Below are 11,267 nucleotides of genomic sequence, written 5' to 3' on the forward strand. Positions count from 1 at the left end.
ATGGGTGAGTGGATGGATGGATGGATGGATGAGTGGATGGATGGATAGATGAGTGGATGGATGGATGGATGAGTGGATGGATGGGTGGATAGGTGGATGGATGGGGGGATGGATAGGTGGATGGATGGATGGATGGGTGATGGATGGAGGATTAGCTCCCTAATGCCCCTCCCATCGGGCCCTTCCTTTCTAGGCCCTCAATCCATCACAAAGTCCTCTTCAGGACGCTCTAAACTTTACTCCTGCCTTCTTCACGGTGTGCCTAAGATCACCTTCTGAGTCACAGTAGCTTTGATGTACCCTATGGCCTCAGGCAGACCTAGCTGCATAATTTGTCAGGTCCAAGGCAAAATGAAAATGCAGAGAGACTCTTGTTCAAAAATTATTAAGCATTTCAAGATGGTGACAACTGAGCATTAAACCAACCACGGGGGTCCTGATTGCTGGTTCTTGTGACTGTGTGGGTGGCACACCCATGAAACTGGGCCTGCCCTGAAGGCCTTCCTAAACCTGCACTTAAAGGGCCACCCAGCCTGTGCTTACAAGCCTCGATGACTTCTGTGCTCCTTCTCTCAAGACTTCACCCCACTTCCTGCCTCGGGGTATCTGTTCCTATTGTTCCTGCTGCCCAGGGTGCCTTCCCCACTCACCTCTTGTCTTTGTGCACAGCCGTGGGCTAGATGTTAGGAAGGGAGATGGGGTAAATCAGACCTAGTCCTGACTCTCCAGAGAAAATTCTCGGAGGGCATCTGAGTTCTGCCTCAGCTGTGGCCCTGCCCACCTGTGAGGCCCAGAGCAGATACACTTTCCTCTACTGCAAAATGAGCAGCAACCGGTTCGGTACTGCATCCCCATGGGGTTCTGCTCACAGCCCTCCTCCTTTTTTAAAAATCTAAGATATGGGCACCTGGGTGACTCAGACAGCTAAGCGTCCGACTCTTGATTTTGGCTCAGGGCATGATCTCAGGGTCATGAGATTGAGCCCCGTGTCGGGCTCCGTGTAGAGCATGGAGTCTGCTTAAGATTCTCTCTCTCCCTCTCCCTCTGCCCCTCCCCGCCCCCTGCGAGTGCCCCCCCTAAAAAACAAAGAAACCCAAGATATAACTCACATGTACTATAACACTCATCCTTCTAAAGTGTACAATTCAGCGGTTTTTAATATATACACGAGATTGTGCAACCATCACCAAATGCAGTTCCAGAACATTTCCCACACATTCCCTCCTAAAAGAAACCCCCTTCCCAACAGCAGTGCTCCTCCCACACCTGCAGCCCCTGGCAAGCACCACTTTACTTCCTGTCTCTACAGATTTGCCTGTCCGGGACATTTCATATGCATGAAACCCAGCACTGTGTGGCCTTTTGTGTCTGGCTCCTTTTACGTTTTCACCTTTCACCCATGTTGTGGCAGGTGTCAGGACTCCTTTCCTTTTTATGGCTGGATTAATAGTCCATTGTGTGTCTAGACTACATTTTGGTGGACGCCCACAGCATCCATACATCAGCTCCAAATGCCTGGAGGCTGCAGGTGTCCAGCTTCCACTCTGACCTTGACCCTGAAATGCAACTTTTTGTCTTCTTTCCTCTATGGAAAATTTCCACTTCGCCTTCAAAGTCCAACTCCAATACCACCCACTCCAAGATTTCCCTCCCCAGATTTCCCCCAAAGAGACTGAGAATCCCTTCTTCTGGGTTCTCCAACAGGGCCCGGTTGCAGCACGCTGTACCTTCTCTAAGATAGGAGGCGCCTCCCCGCGCCACTCCAGATTCGGATCTGCAGCCACGTCCCCTGCCTGAGGCCCGGCTTGGCCAACCCGCCAAAACTTTCGTGGAGTGGAAAAGAGGGAAATTGGTTGGACGCTAATTGGCCGCCAGATAAGCTATTTCCTTGAGCTCACTCGCGTTTGATGGGAGGAGAGAGGAGCCGGGAAATTCGGGGGTGGGACGGGGTGGGGACACGGAAATGACCGGCGTGGAGGGAGACGGGGCGGGAGCAGCAGACCGGAGGTCGCCGGCAGTTGCAGGAGGCAGGTTCAGTTACAAACGCCCCGTTGCGCTGCTCCCCGGAATTTGTGCTTTTCGTGCAGGAGGCTCGGGAGACCTACCGACACGGCCGCCCCCGTCCGGGACCGGCCTGGATGCCCCGGGAGCGGCGGGGGCCGAGGGCGCGGTCAAGGTCTCCGGCAGCCCGCGTGGCCGGGGGTCCTGGAGGCCGGGGAGGGGCGCCCACCCTCCCTCCCGGCCCGCCGAGGCTCCCCTCGGGGCCCACGCACAGCCCCATTTGCGTGCCAGGGTCCCGCTGGGCCGCTCCTTTGCGCTCCGGGTGGGGGTGGGTGGGAGGGAGAGGCGGCGGCGGGGGAAGGGGACCGCGCAGGCCTGGAGTGGGGAGGTGCGCCCCCCAGCGCTGGGACCGTCCTCGGCCGGCGGGGACCGGAGCGCTGGGACCCCACGCGCAGAGCGGCTGGCAGCGCAGCGTCCGGCTGGGGCGCCCGGGGTCCAGCGCTCAGCGCCCCCCGGGGCGGTCGGCCAGGTGGCTGCTCAGGTCCGTCTTTGTGAGGCTTTCAAATTACACAGTTAACGTGCGTTCATTGTGGAAGCACAGGAAACACTGACGGGTCAAATAAAACGCTTTACGACGATGCTTGGAATCTCACTGCGTAACACTGGGTGGCATTTCCTTTCTCTCTGTGTGTGTCGTTTGGTTTTTAAGATTTATTATTTATTTGAGAGCGAGCGAGCGAGCGCGCATGAGTGGGAGGGGCAGAGGGAGAGGGAATCTCAAGCCGACTCCCAGTGAGCCCAGAGGGGAGGCAGGGCTGGATCCCAGGACCCTGAGATGGTGAACCGAGAGGAAACCAAGAGCCCGATGCTTAACTTGCTTAACGCACCGAGCCACCAGGCACCGCTCCTTTCTTTCGTGCTGCTTTCTATGGATCTTTTCACCGTCCTTTCCAGCTTGTTGACAAAATGAAAGTTGTAGGGCATATAAGTGCTTCTGTTCTGTTTTTCTTGATTTAACGTTATTCATTCTCCCAATAGTTGGATTCTCTTGGGGACAAATGACAGCTGCCCCAAAGCCCCCTTGTCACCTCCCTTCCCACCCCCATCCAACTCCCCTCTCTGGAAGTAACCAAAATTGTTAGTGGGCTGTATCTGCCTCCAGACCTTTTGCACTTCGTACATCACAACTTATATATATCTAGAAATACACAGTTTTCTTTTAGGGAGATCAGATTGGGTTGTGTATATAGTTCTGGAACTTGCTTCCCACCCGCCCCCCTTAACAGTATGTTTTGGAAATCGGTCTGGACCTCCCTCCTGCTTCACTGCTTTATGATAGTCCACAGTTTGAATGCACCTTTATTTATTTCAAGCATTCTCTGTTGTTTCTTGTTTTTAGTTTGTTTCCAGTCTCACTCTATTCAGTCATTCATCCCAAACATGTTTCCTAAGCACCTGCTGTGTGCCGTACCTTTCCCAGGCTGGGGAAGTACAATAGTGAACAAAATAGATGCCACTCTCTTGGGGTTCACTCTTAGAAGCGCAATGAACAAGTACACTGCATGTGGCTGAGGAGGTGATGTTTTATTTTTTGAACAGGGAATATGCTCGAATCACTAATACGGTTCGAATATCAAATCAATATTTTAAAAAATATCCAGGGAAAATCTTACTCCCCACCCCTGCCCCATCTAACACACAGGTAACCACTCTTATTATCCTTCCAGTATGTCCTTATAAAAATATAAGGGGAGAAAAAAAACAAGCAAAAACGAGTATGTACGTTACTTATCACCAGGGTAATGCAAATCAAAACTACAATGAGGTATCACCTCACACCTGTCAGAATGGCTAAAATCAACAGCACAAGAAACAACAGGTGTTGGCAAGGATATGGAGGAAAGGGACCCCTCCTGCACTGTCGGTGGGAATGCAAACTGGTGCAGCCACTCTGGAGAACAGTATGGAGTTTCCTCAAAAAGTTAAAAATAGAACAACCCTGGGCGCCTGCGTGGCTCAGTTGGTTAAGCGACTGCCTTCGGCTCAGGTCATGATCCTGGAGTCCCGGGATCGAGTCCCGCATCGGGCTCCCTGCTCGGCGGGGAGCCTGCTTCTCCCTCTGACCCTCCCCCCCTCATGTGCTCTCTCATTCTCTCTCTCTCAAATAAATAAATAAAATCTTTAAAAAAAAAAATAGAACAACCCTACAATCCAGCAATCACACTACTGGGTATTGACCCAAAGGATACAAAAATACAGATTTGAAGGGGTACATGCACCCCAATGTTTATAGCAGCATTATCAATAATAGCCAAATTAGGGCAACTGTCCAAGTGTCCACTGACTGATGAATGGATAAAGAAGACGTGATCTATATATCCTCATATATACCATCAGAAAGAGTGAAATCTTGCCATTTGCAACAGCATTGATGGAGCTAGAGAGTATAATGCTATGCAAAGTAAGTCAGAGAATGACAAATACCGTATCATTTCACTCATATGTGGAATTTAAGAAACAAAACAAACGAGCAAAGGGAAAAAGAGAGAGAGAGAGAGGCAAACCAAGAAACAGACTCTGAGCTACAGAGAACACACTGATGGTGACCAGAGGGGAGGTGGGTGGAGGGATGGGGAAAATAGGTGATGGGAATGAAGGAGTGCACTTGTTGTGATGAGCACCAGGTGATGTATGGACGTGCTGAATCACTATATTGTCCACCTGAAACTAATATTACACTGTATGTTAACTACCTGGAATTTAAAAACTTTTAAAAATCATGAACAATAACAACAACAACAAAAGAGAATGTACATATATTTCCCTCTTTCTCTCTTTTTTAAAAGATTTTATTTATTTATTTGACACACAGAGAGAGAGCACAAGCAGGGAGAGCTGCCGGCAGAGGGAGAGGGAGAAGCAGGCTCCCCACTGAGCAGGGAGCCCGATGCAGGACTCGATCCCAGAACCCCGTGATCATGACCCGAGCTGAATGCAGATGCTTAACCCACTGAGCTACCCAGGTGCCTCTTCCTTCTTTCTCGTGTAAAAGGAAGCTTGCTATAGCCCCCTTCTGTTTGCCTTTTTAAAAAATGTCTTAGTGTTATTTTCCTGTAATTGCATAGAGAGCTTCCTTTAAGTTTATATATTGTTTGAAGGTACGCAGTGTTCCATCGTATAGTTTATTTTACTATGATTTATTTGTGCCCTGGGACATTTAGTGTGTCCTGTCTTTTGCTTTATAAACCTTGCTGCAATGAATAACTGCACAAAGGTCTTCCACCGATCCTCAGAACTGTGATAGCTGGATCAAGGCCTTGTGTGTGCACACTGCTGATGTGTATCACTGAATTGCCCTCTGTATTAGTTAGGGTTCTCTGGAGACAATAGGATATTATACATACACCTTAATATAATATAGAGATCTATTGTGAGAAATTTGCTCATTCAGTTAGGGAGACTGACAAGTACTAAACTGTGCAGGAAGGCATAGCACACACACCCAAGAGAGCTGAAGGTATTGTTCCAGAGCCGGAAGGCCGGCTGGCTCAAGACCTAAGAAGAGCCAATGTGTCTATTTGAGTCTGAAGACAGGGGGGAAAAAAAATCAATGTCCCAGTTCCAAGGCAGCTAGTTCTCTCCTTGGCAGTTAGGAGTTCCCTCTTATTCGGGGGAAATTCACCCTTTCAAGCCTTAACTGATTGGATGAGGCCCACCCACATTAGGGAAGGCAATCTGCTTTACTTAACCCACTCATTCAAATTTAATCTAGAAGCATCCTCACAGACACATCCAGAATCATGGTTGACCAAATATCTGCCCCCCCCCACCTCCATTGCCTAGTCAGGTTGACAAATAAAATTAACCCTTCACACCCTCTTTGGAGTTGTCCTGGTTTGCCCTCGCCTCTGCTCGGGATGAGAGCAGTGTTGCTCCAGGTATCCCCAAAAGTGTCTGTCAAAATGTTGGGTGTTCCTCAGTCTGAGAAGTGAAAAATGGTGTCTTCATGCAGTTTCAATTTGCATTTTTTTTTTTCATTATGAGGAAGGCTGAGTATCTTTTCACAAACTTGGGGGAATATTTGTATTTCTTTTCACTGTACTTCTCATATAATTTGCCTATTTTTTCTGCTAGGTTGTTGACCTTTTTGTAGATTGAGCTGAAAAAAATAACTTATTAACCAGCATGTCTTTTTATAATGAGCATTATCAAAGTAAAATTCTATATGATACAATTCATCCATCTAAAGTATATATTTCCCCAAAAAAGTGTACATCTCAATGGTTTTTAGTATATTTACAGAATTGTGCAACAATCGCCACAGTCAATTTCAGAAATATTTCATTACCCCAAAAGTCATTTGTCACTTCCCTCCAATATTCACAGGCTCAAGCAACCACTAACATCTGTCCTTTTGGTCTGTGTGGATTTGCTTGTCCTAGGCATTTCATACAAATGGGATCATCCACTATGTGGCCTTTTATGTCTGCCTTCTTCCACTTAACATGTTTGAGAAGTTCATTCATGCTGTAATATTCCTTTTTTATGACTGAATAATGTCCCGTTATATGAACAGACCACATTTGGTTTATCCATTCATCTATTGAGAAACATTAGCTTCTTTCCTCTTTTTGGCTAAGCCCCATTTTACGTTCCCAACAGCGGTGCACGGGAGTTCCCCTTTCTCCACATCCTCACAAACACTTGTTATGACCTATAGCTTTGATTATAGCCATTGTTAAAAAAGACATGACAAGGCTTCATGGGACCCTTGGGTGGCACAGTCCGTTGAGTGTCCGACTCTTGGTTTTGGCTCAGGTCATAATCTCAGCTTGGGGCTCCAAGCTCAGCGATGAGTCTGCTAAAGTTCTCTCTCATTCTCCCTCTGCCCCTTCCTGCTCTCATGCTCTCTCTCCCTCTAAAGTGAATAAATACATTAAAAAAAAAGAAATGATAGTTCCCAAAATAGAGTCACCTGTGCCCCACATCAGCAAACCAAAACCTTAACTCCTAACTGCAGTTTCAGCACCTCCCAGAAGGAGAATTTTAAACGAATCATTCTAGAATTTCCTGATCAATACTAGAGAAGTCACCAGCTTGATAGGCCCTGCCTTCCCCCAAAGGAAGGTAACCTTGCCTGAGTCAATCCACTCTTTGCTAGAAACTTCTTTTTTCCGCTCCCTTCTGCGTGTAAAAGCCTTCCATTTTGTACAGCTTCCCGGAGCTCCTTTCTATTTGCTAGGTGGGATGCTGCCCAATTTAAAACTTGGGTCCATTTGGATCTTATTCTGGTAAATGATGTGAAATACACATCAACTTCTTTCTTTTTTCCAGAAGCCTGCTGTGTCCTGGCACCCCGGTGGGAAGGCATTTTGAGCAGGAGAGGACATTTGCATGAAGACCTGAATAGGATGAGGGAAGGGGCCACCCTCAATTGCATGCTGGAGTCGCAGATGAAGAGCGTTGCAAACATAGAGGTCTGAAGGTAGAAGAAACTTGACAGTTTCTAAGAATAGCAAGACCAGGGTGGCTGCAGGTGGTGAGAGGCCAGGTCACGGAGCGCCTTGTAGGTAACTGTGAAGTGAGATTTTGTTTTGGGTATAATGGCACTGGACTGCTGCGGGTAAGATCATTCCAGCTATTTACTTGGTAAGATAACGCCAAGAAAGGAAACTTTCTAGGTTAAGGCACTTCACATTTTTCAGCAAATCACCAAATTGTTCTCCAAAAAGGCTGTATAAAATTATTCACCCTCCCCCTTCATTTTGTTATTTCAATACCATGTGCCACTTAATTAAATATTTTTGGAACATGGTTTAATGAATGCATGGTTCTTTTAAAAAACATCTTTATTGGGGTGAAACTGATATACAATAAGCCGCACATACTTAGAGTGTACAGTTCAATAAGTTTTGACACACGTATGCCCCTGGGAAACCATCCCCACAATCAGCAGTGAACATATCCATCACCTCCAAAAGTCCACCCTTGGTGGTCCCAGCCCGAGACAAAGCAGGAGCTACACGTGGGTCTCTTTACCCTGACTGCAAAACCCCTGGCTGGCTCCATAAGGAGAAGAAAAAGCTCAGGCTCTATGCCTCTTGCATGGCTGATCTTGCAGAAATTCGAGGGTGGGGGATGTGAACTGAGATGGGGATGTGAACTGAGATGCGGATGCTCACCACAAAGCCTGGCAGAGACCAGACCAAACTAGTCTGCGCCAAGATGGACCCCAGTGCTGACCTTTCACCGACTTTTCCTCTCCTTATAATACTAAACATCACACCCAGGGAGTGGAGATTTAACGTGCTGATTAGACACGCCACGTGACAGAAGCATGACCTTTAAGTTCGCAGGTGCTAATAAGTCCACACCCCTACATCCTTCCAGGGGACCCTTTTCTCTCCCGGGTTTCTTTGAAAAACTCTCCCTGGGGAGTCTGCCTGAGGATTGTTTCCTTTGTGCACCTCCCCTGTGCTGGAGCATAAGCCCCAGTAAAGCCTTGCCTGAAACCCATTTGGCCTCTTTTCAATTTCTATCCCTCGGAGAGCCCAAGGACCCGGTTGGGTATCTCCCCATCCACTCCCAGGCAAAGATCAGTCTGCTTTTTTTTTTTTTTAAGATTTCGTTTATTTGAAAGAGAGAGACAGCGAGAGAGGGAATACAACAGGGGGAGTGGGAGAGGGAGAAGCAGGCTTCCCGTGGGGCAGGGAGCCCAATGCGGGACTCGATCCCAGGACCCTGGGATCATGACCTGAGCCCAAATAGATGCTTAATGACTGAGCCACCCAGGTGCCCCTCAGTCTGCTTTTTGATTACTGCACAGGGTCTACCATATGGCTGTCATGTAATTCCTTGAGCATCCCTTTATCGCTGGACGTCCACATTTATCCCATTTTTGCTATTCATTAATCCAGCTATGGTGCACGTCCTTGTACATACATACATTTGCACATATCTGATTATCTTCTTTTTAAAAAAGATTTTATTTTATTATTTATTTTTGAGAGAGAGAGAGAGTGCACGAGCAGGGGAGGAGGGGCAGAGGGAGAAGCAGACTCCCCGCTGAGCAGGGAGCCCAACGTAAGACTTGATACCATGACCCTGGTATCATGACCTGAGCCGAAGGTAGACACTTAACTGACTGAGCCACCCACGCGCCCCTCTTAAGACAAATTCCTAGAACTGACAGAACCAAAGTTTGTGAATGCTAATACTTTTGAAGCAATTTGCCAAATCCTCTTCATACGGCTTACAAAGTATGACATTCACTTTGCATTTGATTTTCTTTCCAAAAAGTTGAATCTTTAACACACACACACACACAGAGCTACCTCTCCAAGTGCGGTTCAGCTGTTTCTGCTTGGAGGGAGTCAGTTGTTTCTGCTTGGAGGGAGGGCTGGCTGTTTTTTGGAGAGGTACTTTTGTGGCTGAGAAACAAACATTAACATCTGATGGGATTGTCTTTTTGCTGGGCCCCTAAGGCACCCTGTGCTTTGGTGGGGTCCAGCCCAGAGAGGGCTGCAGCTGCCCCAACAGCCCTCCCTCAGCCACACACCACCCTACACAATCCTGGACTAGCTACATCAAGGATGGTGAGAGCAACACCTTGAGTCAACTTCTGTAGGCACAGGGTCCTCGGAGCAGGGTCCTGGGAGCATTTCCCAGGCAGCCGGAGGTGGGGGGAAGAAGCAGGGTTGAGGCCCCAGCATAAGCCACCCCAAAATAGGCCTCTTTGGCCTTTGGGTTATTTTGAGTCGGTTTAGCTCAAAATAGCCATTGAAAACCAGCGGATTCAGGAAAAGCTCTAAAAACAGGGCACAAGGGGGTTTTTTGTAAAGGAAATTTACATTTATAAAGGTAATTTCCATTTGTAAAGTCTCCTGCTCTCACACAGGAAGTGGAGGGCTCTCCACGCAAATCAGTGGGGAAGGCTGGGACTCCAATCTGCTCAATGAACCTCAACCTCCATTACCATTCTTTTCCCTGCCACTTTCCTGCACCAGGTCCTCCACCCTGCAGCCCAAATCCCCTTCCCCTTAGTTTTAATCTAGGTGGTTCTTACGGTTATTATAAGGTGGTATATTTAAACCCAAATTCTAACCACCACACTGGTTGCTCGTCCCATATGTCCACACGTAATGTGCGTGTTAATAAACAACTGTTTGATTTTCTCTCCTTCGTCTGTCTTTGCCTGTCCCATTCACAGGGCCCCAACTGCACAACCTACGATGGGTGGAGGAAGATTTTTTTTCCTCCCCTACAGGCATTGTTAAAAAAAAAAAAATGTGGGGCACCTGGGTGGCTCAGTCGGTTAAGTGTTCTGTTCGACTCTTGATTTCAGCTCGAGTTATGATCTCAAGGGTTGTGAGATCAAGCCCTGCGTTGAGCTGGGTTTGGAGCCTGCTTAAGAGTCTCTCTTGCCCTCTGCCCTGCCCTGCACCCCCTGCTCATGCTCTCTCTCTCTCTCTTTAAAATAAAAATAAATAAAATCTTTTTAAAAAAATGCATACTACATTATATAACACTTAATAGAGATAAATGGGTTGAAATAAGTCCGAAAGATTTTGCCATCAACTGTTACTTCTTGAGAAGGATGTAGCATTTGGGTAAGGGGAATAAAAGGGATTTTTTTCTTAAAAAAAAAAAAAAAAGAGGGGCACCTGGGTGGCTTAGTCAGTCAAGTGTCTGACTTCGGCTCCAGTCGTGATCTCGGGGTCCTGGGATCAAGCCCCACATTGGGGAGTCTGCTTCTCCCTCTGCTCCCCGCCCCATGCTCGCTCTCTCTCTCTCTCAAATAAATAAATAAAATCTTATTAAAAAAGAAAAAAACAAAACAACAGACCCAAAAGGAGTCACTTTCACTCACTGTCACTACGCCCTGCCAAGACTTCATACCTAACCTAACTGTAGTTGCAGCCTCTCTCCCAGGCCTAGAAAGGTCATCTGCTTGATAGACCCTCCCCTCCCCCAACCTCCAAAGGGAGGTGACCTGGCCTAAAACAATCCTTTCTTTTCTTTGGCTAATAACCTCCTTGTCCTGTCCCATTTCTGCCTATAAAATCAATCCTTCCATTTTGTACAGATCCTCGGAGTCCCCTCTACCCACTAGGTGGGCTGCTGCCTGATTCATGAATCACTGAATAAAGCCGATCAGGTCGTTACATTTGCTCAGTTGCATTTTTGTTACCTCCTCAGGTAGGCCTCAAATCCAGGTGCTTCCACTCTGGGCAGTGTGCATGCGTGTAAGTTCTCTAAGCTCCAGG

Source organism: Leptonychotes weddellii, chromosome 11, assembly GCF_054177405.1.
Source record: "Leptonychotes weddellii isolate Sample4059 chromosome 11, ASM5417740v2, whole genome shotgun sequence".
Taxonomy (NCBI): domain Eukaryota; kingdom Metazoa; phylum Chordata; class Mammalia; order Carnivora; family Phocidae; genus Leptonychotes; species Leptonychotes weddellii.